Source organism: Poromitra crassiceps (assembly GCF_964638095.1).
Source record: "Poromitra crassiceps genome assembly, contig: HAP1_SCAFFOLD_1628, whole genome shotgun sequence".
NCBI classification, from domain to species: Eukaryota; Metazoa; Chordata; class Actinopteri; order Beryciformes; family Melamphaidae; genus Poromitra; species Poromitra crassiceps.
The window spans coordinates 2566-10000 of record NW_028150785.1 but is presented as its reverse complement, the minus strand read 5'-3'; positions in this window follow the sequence as shown (position 1 = coordinate 10000).

Here is a 7435-nt window from a genome sequence, read left to right as displayed (position 1 = left end):
ATTAGGGGCATGTGCACTGTAAATGATTGTCATGTACAGGTAAAAGCACTCGCCTACCACGGTACTTCCTGCTTGGTCAGACGTTCCTACAGACACAAGTGGCCGTGTCTGCGGTACGGGGGAAGCCTGTGGGGTATGAGTCCTGGTCGCTGCACTAGTGCTTCCTCTGATTGCGGCGCCTGTTCGGGGGGGAGGGGAACTTGGGGGAATAGCGTCATGCTCTCGACTCACACGCTACGTCCTGCCTGTGAAACGCCTCGCTGTCATGTGAAAAGTAGTGGCTGGTGACTGCACATGTATCAGAGGAGTACAATTGGAAAATCTGAGAAAAGAAAAAACTTGATAAAAAAGAATAAAAGAACAGACTATTAGATGCCATGTTAATGAACCAGTATCTAGTCATTCTAATGATTAGTAACTTCCTGGATATCTGTGAAAGCACATAATGACTACGGTACTTACTTAATGTATCATCTCTGGTTAGCTCTGAATAAGGTACTAATGATATAAACAATAACAAATAATTGCTTCCTTAATACCCTATTAGTTACCATTTTTGTGTCCTCTCAAGTAAAGTAGAGCATCATACTGAGTTGCTACTAAGACTCCATCCTTATTTTCTGATTATATAACCATTACGGACGGTTTTTGTGCCCATACTGAGTTGTTACTCGGTAATGCATTACTTCTTGATGATTATCATACCATTACTGTCCCCTCAAGTAAACTACAGTATCATACTGAGTTGTTCTTAAATAATCCGAAAATAATGATGCATTCTTAGTAGCAGCTACTGTATGAAGTGGTCACCGTGTGTATTCACAGATATCCAGGAACTAATTATTAGATAGGCCTAGTGGTTTACATTGTATCTAACAGTCTGTTCTTAAGTAACTTACCATTTCAGGAACTCCCTGTTTTAACTGTTTATCAACTAGCACTTCGTTCCTGACTCATTCCTTGGTAACTACGCACGTTTTCTGTACAGTATCGTAAAGTGTGGCTATGGTCACATATTGATCTGTCTTGCACCATCGAAATAAGAGCTAGTCCCCTTATGTAGATCATGTTTGTTCGAGAACATGGTGTGTGTGTGTGTGTGTGTGTGTGTGTGTGTGTGTGTGTGTGTGTGTGTGTGTGTGTGTGTGTGTGTGTGTGTGTGTGTGTGTGTGTGTGTGTGTGTGTGTGTGTGTGTGTGTGTGTGATAGGAAGGTGGTTGGTCATACACTGGGTGCCGGAAAGTCTGAGGGTGTGCTGTGTTGAAAAAGGAACAGTAACTTTTACCCTCTTCTTCCATCACGTTCTCTTCCCAGCAAACCCTGATTCACAGCACACAACACACACAGATAAGTGTTGGTATTGTCTGTGGCTACAGCAAAGATATGACATGTTTCACTCAAGTCAATTCATGCACAATGCCAAGCGTGGTCAAATAAACTGTAGATACTGTTGAATGTCTTTCCTCCGGGAAGGTCAGGAGAGCACAGCACAGCAAGAAGGTTGTGGGTTGGACTCTCCACCCTGTGTGGAGTTTGCATGTTCTCACCGTGTTTGCGTGGGTTTCCTCCCACAGTCCAGAGATATTTGTGTAGTATTGTAAAAATGTGTAGTATGTATAATGTATGTAACCTATGTTGTGTGTAGATATGTGATGTAGTATATGACTGTGAAGATGCTATGTAAAGCCCTTTGACACATGCTTGTGATAAGGAGCTATAAACAGAACTGAACAGAACATAACTGAAATCAGAAAGTAGGTACAGAGTTGACAGCGAGGAAGCCAATATCATGAGGCTTTTGTGGTGAAACTGGCGACCTGAGTACAGACTTGGTGAAAGTGAGGCTCCCATGGCGACCTGAGTACAGACTTGGCGCGAGGCGGGGTGGATCAACAGGAAGACAGCTCGGGCAGTGGAGAAAGATGGTCCCCTCTAACAGAAACAAAGGTACTTTAAGTACCAACGCTCACAAAGAGCCGGGGGCAAACATGGTTACAATTCGTTCTATTTCTGACAACAATGTTTTTTGACTGCATTGTTCTGGAGGCACAAGCCATGCGCGGGTGAGAAAAAGAAAAAAAATTACGTGAAGCATTTAGGTTGACCCTGCATTCCAGCTCTGCCAATTTTACTGCAGGCTTTCCTGAAGAACTGCTGAGAAATGATGAAGGGTGTTGCTCTGATCGCCATGTATTTTCCAAAAGGTAAAACAATAATGAATGATATGACATCACTGGTAAATGGGTCACAGGCCACTGCAGTCTTGTCCTAGGCAGGATATCATTCATGCAGTCGCCAATCAAATGTCGGTTTAGGGTGTCGACTGACGCAGCCTCTGTCTGACCCATGGTCTGACCATACTTCCTACATACGAGTCGCGACAGTGTGTGGCTGCTATTGTTTTCACCTTGTGAGTCTGTGTGTGTCATTATGGCAAAATGTGGTCCTGGAGACACCTCTTGTAGTGGGAATAACCACAGAAGCAGTTTTAAGTACTTTGCCAGGTGTTTATGTCTGTGGACAGTAGTGATGCGTAGGGATGGGAATTGATAAGATTTTAGCGATTCCGATTCCATTTTCGATTCTGCTTATCGATCCGATTCCTTATCGATTCTCTTATCGATTCTCATTGGGCAAGGGAAAAAAAAAAAGAGTACAAACGGGTTTATTAACATTCATTTTCTTTTAGATTATTATTATTATAATTATGTATTATTATTCAGCTCTGAGATCAGATTGCTCTTTTCAATCCCATACCAAGCAGGGATCAGTGTGTCTGTTAAACTGGCTCTGTTTGGGGGTTTGTATTTTGGGTTGAGCATCTTTGTCATCTCCCTATAGAAAATATATAGTGGGAATGAATGAAACAGAACTAGTGGTTAGAATGACAACATGCAACTTTGGACATTTTACAGCTCAGCTAAAGTAAAATGCACGATTTTGGCCAGGACACTTTTGATGTGTTGTTTATTGGCCATATACTAGTAAATATAACAAGATAGATGCATCATAAACTGTTAAAAATATGTTTTTCAGAAAAACACACAAACGGGTTTGTCCTCCCTATTAGCTGGCATGTCAGACAAACTTAGTCACTGCTCGCGGACATTCGTTTACCCTCGCCTCTGTCATTTTACTCTTCCCTGCCTGGGTGAATGGAGGGGCTAGAGAGGTGCACAAGAAGTACTCGCTGCAGCCTCTGACCCAAAGCGACTACCAGCCCCTGAACCAGTCTGACTCTGAACGTCATCATCCTCTAAATTAAATGGATGGAAATGGAGTATTGATGAAATCTGGTTTACACAATAGACAGGGTCTGGAGGAGTTTACTCTCCATATTAACAGATGACGCGCTAACGTTAGCCGCGCTTTGCATGCTGCAGCTGTGTGGACAAATGTTTCTGCATATTGCTAGTATTTCCCCCCTTTGACGAAATAGAGGTTTTGCAAGCATTGCAAGTGGCACTGTGGTCATCGTTTTGCTTCTGCCTAGAGGCCATGGTGGCTGGAAACAAAACAAGGCTGCGTTGCGTGCATGTCGCAGCGTGTGACGTCATCGCGCATGGAATCGATAGTGGAATCGTTCAGGACGTTGGCTAACGATTCCAAGGAATCGATCCACTGGGACCCGGTTCTCAACAAGAACCGGTTCTCGATTTGATGCGCGGGTCACCCAGAACCCGCCGGATCCCGGGGCAGTACAAATACAGTACACACTGTAAAACAAATACAGTACCCACTGTAACACAAATACAGTACACACTGTAAAACAAATACAGTACCCACTGTAACACAATGGGTACTGTATTTGTGTTACAGTGGGTAGCCTACTGTATTTGTTTTACAGTGCACTGTAAAACAAATACAGTACCCACTGTAACACAAATACAGTACCCACTGTAACACAAATACAGTACACACTGTAACACAAATACAGTACCCACTGTAAAACAAATACAGTACCCACTGTAACACAAATACAGTACACACTGTAAAACAAATACAGTACACACTGTAAAACAAAAGGCTGATGGGAATGTAAGCGGGCATGCCATGTTCTGATCCAGCCTCACACTCTTTTTTTTTGTATGAAGCGGAAGAAAAATTAGACTTTGTTCTTTCCCAGCAGTAATATTTTGATTTTTGGAAGGAAGAAGTCACTGCCAGTCACACAAAAGTCTCAGGAAAATGGGCCTTTGCAGACATGGGGGGGAGAGGAGAGGAGAGGAGAGGAGAGGAGAGGAGAGGAGAGGAGAGGAGAGGAGAGGAGAGGAGAGGAGAGGAGAGGAGAGGAGAGGAGAGGAGGGAAATGTCCTTGGACTCTTTCTGTGCTGCAGGCCAACAGCTCTCTGTTCAGTTGTCACTATAAACTGATACTGGGGATTCATTCTTCAACATTGCCTCCCATGGTGCAATATGCACCTGTGTTCATAAGAATTTATTTATTTTTGTTCATAAGAAGACATTTTAGGAAATGCTTCATAAGGCTCTTTAGTGGATCGATATTATTTTAGATTAGTTTAATCTCTGTGGAACTTGTTTTGGTTTCTTTCTCAGAAACTTCTCATAGAGTTTACATGGCAACCAAGATGTAAACAAGCGTGAAAGGTTTTTCCTCCCCTGCTTGTCCATCCATCTACAATCTGCAGCCGTTTAGAGGGCCTTTATTTATCTTTACTTAATTAAGTCACTTGAAGTGTTGGAAAAGGCTCAGACTATGGGCTCTTTGTGCTGAAGGAATTTATAAGAGTGCTATTGTTTATTGTCATGACACGAGACACACACACCAAATACAAATAGTGACAAGTTTAGCTCAATAAGGAAATGTTCAGCTTATGAACATTTTATTAAGTAAAATCATATTAACACTTTTAAATACCTACTGGATTGTCTAAAGTGTGTGTGTTTAAATTTAGAGGCTCACCTTTTCACTAGCCTAATAATTTTGAGGCAAGAGGATGGTTATGTTAAAGTTTAAAAAACTTGCAAGAACAAATTATTGAACTTTGCTTTCAAGAATCCCATTCGTTTGTTTTTCTTGGGAAGCAAAATTAATACTATTTTTATGACAAAAAAGTAGCCAAAAAAATCAGCACTTAAGAATTTGAGAATTAGGTTATTTGAATTAGGAGGACGTATAGTGAGAATTATTTCAAGCCAATGGCAGGTTTGGATTAGCATGACGCAGATGTTGTATCTTTATCTATATGTCTATATATTTATGTTTTATGTTGTTTTTAACTTATTATGGTTTGACGGTTGATTGTACTGTTGCTGTCGTTACATGTGTAACTGTTGTATGAGCTGCTGTATGAACAGGTCGCACTTGTAAATGAGACTTCGGTCTCAATGTGATTTTACCTGTTTAAATAAAGGCTAAAAGAAATGTCCTTTGTGTTGTATTCTTATCTATATGCTATTCTGAGCTGCTGCAATGATCCAATTTCTACCCCTGCCCCCCCTAGACCCCCTTAACCCCTCCTTCCCCAAGTTTCAGTATCTTATCTTATGTTATTTGGTTTGCAAAAAACTAAACTAAACAAACAAAAAACTAAACAAAAAAATTATATATATAGATATATTTCTTAGGAATTGTATTCAATGCTCTGCCATGTTAGATGTTACACCATTTTATTCAAAAAGTTGCCTTTCCCATAAAATCTGAGCTAAAGGGATTTTGTAAAGTGTATTCAATAAATGTTGTTTTGTCATTACGGCTCAGCAATCAAACTCCAGATCGGGTCCCCTCAAAATAAAGATCTTCTCTAATAGCTCCCAAAGATATGAATCTCCTAGAGTGAGTCAAATCCTTTGCGCATAGTATGAAGCTAGTCGGTTTGTTCAGCCAACAACATCAGATTTTTACAAATACACTATACAGATACAGTTTAATGCAAAAGCTATACACCTGAGTTTACATATAGACAAATTATTAGAAATTAGGTAGCTATTCTGAAGGACTCACAAACTGCAAAGGAAATAATTCAGGATTTGGTAATAATAGTCTAGCACAGCTCTCATACAGAGAACCCAACAGTGTCTCATTGGAGCAGGACAACATCTACTATAACTGAGCAGACAGCATATGTGTTTGAAGATTGACTCATTGTCACACCATCAGATTGACCGCTCCCTTGAAGTCAAACTGAAACTTGAATTCTCACTGTCCAAAGAGAAGTATCATGTGGAGGTTGTTTCACTTCAGAATTTCATTCAAGTCTGAGTAAGAGTAGCCAAATATCCCATGTATATAGTACAACTGATGAAATTCTGATTGAATTCATTCTGAGAGCATCTTACTTCCTTAAAGTGATGTTATTCCTGTTGAAACAGGATATTTGGGGTGGATATGACGCAGGTAGCGATCATGCAATACTTTAAGACAATGGATATCTGTTAGGGAGGGAAACAGTATTATTTGATGAGAGGGGCGGAGGGGTGGGATTGTTCAAAGATCTGTGATGGTTTTATTGGTTGGAACACGAGTCACTCACCACTACATATTTTCAGTTTTTCAGTAATGAGATTTTGATATAAAAATAGAATGAGATAATAAAACAATTGTTTTTGTGTTTTTTGGCATAAATTGTCAAACAGGTATAATCCTATAATAAGAATGCGAAGTCTGTGTGTGTGTGTGTGTGTGTGTGTGTGTGTGCGTGTGCGTGTGCGTGTGCGTGTGCGTGTGCGTGTGCGTGTGCGTGTGCGTGTGTGTGAGAGAGAGTGAGCCAGTGAGTGAGTGAGTGAGCAGAAATTGTGTTCGGCCACAGCTATGCCATTTACGTGCGATCGCGTTGAATCTTTCAGCAAGTGTAAAGATCACTCCTGCGGATGACCTAATGGAGCCCGATTTTTTAATTAAGTAATTAGGACAGACTAAATGGGCAAAAATAGATAACTAGTGCCCAAAATGAGACAACGCAGGTTCAGCACCATGGAGAGCTCCATTTGTTAGCTACTGATGGAGCACTCCTGAGTGGAGAAGCAAACCTGAGCAGAGTTGGAATCAGCCATGACTATGGACTATGAAAACCCTCTGGGGAGAGAAAGGAGAGGCTGCATGCCAACTCTGTGAGCGAGGCCTGACTAAATGGCCACTGGTTGTGTGCTCCAAGGGGTATCAGAAAGAATGCAAAGTCTCTGTGTGTGAGTGAGTGAGTGAGTGAGTGAGTGAGTGAGTGAGTGAGTGAGTGAGTGAGTGAGTAAGTGAGCAGAAATTCAGCCACAGCTATGCCATTTTATGTGCGATTGTGCTGAATCTTTCAGGAAGTGTAAAGAGCACCCTTGCGGGTAACCCAACGGAGCCAGATTTTTAAATTAGGTAATTACGGCCGAATAATGCCTGAATTTGCGATGCAGCACAATGGCTGTGCAGCCCGATACACTGCATGGCATTCTGCTAAAGGTGATGAAGTCATTTTTCATTTTAGTGTCAC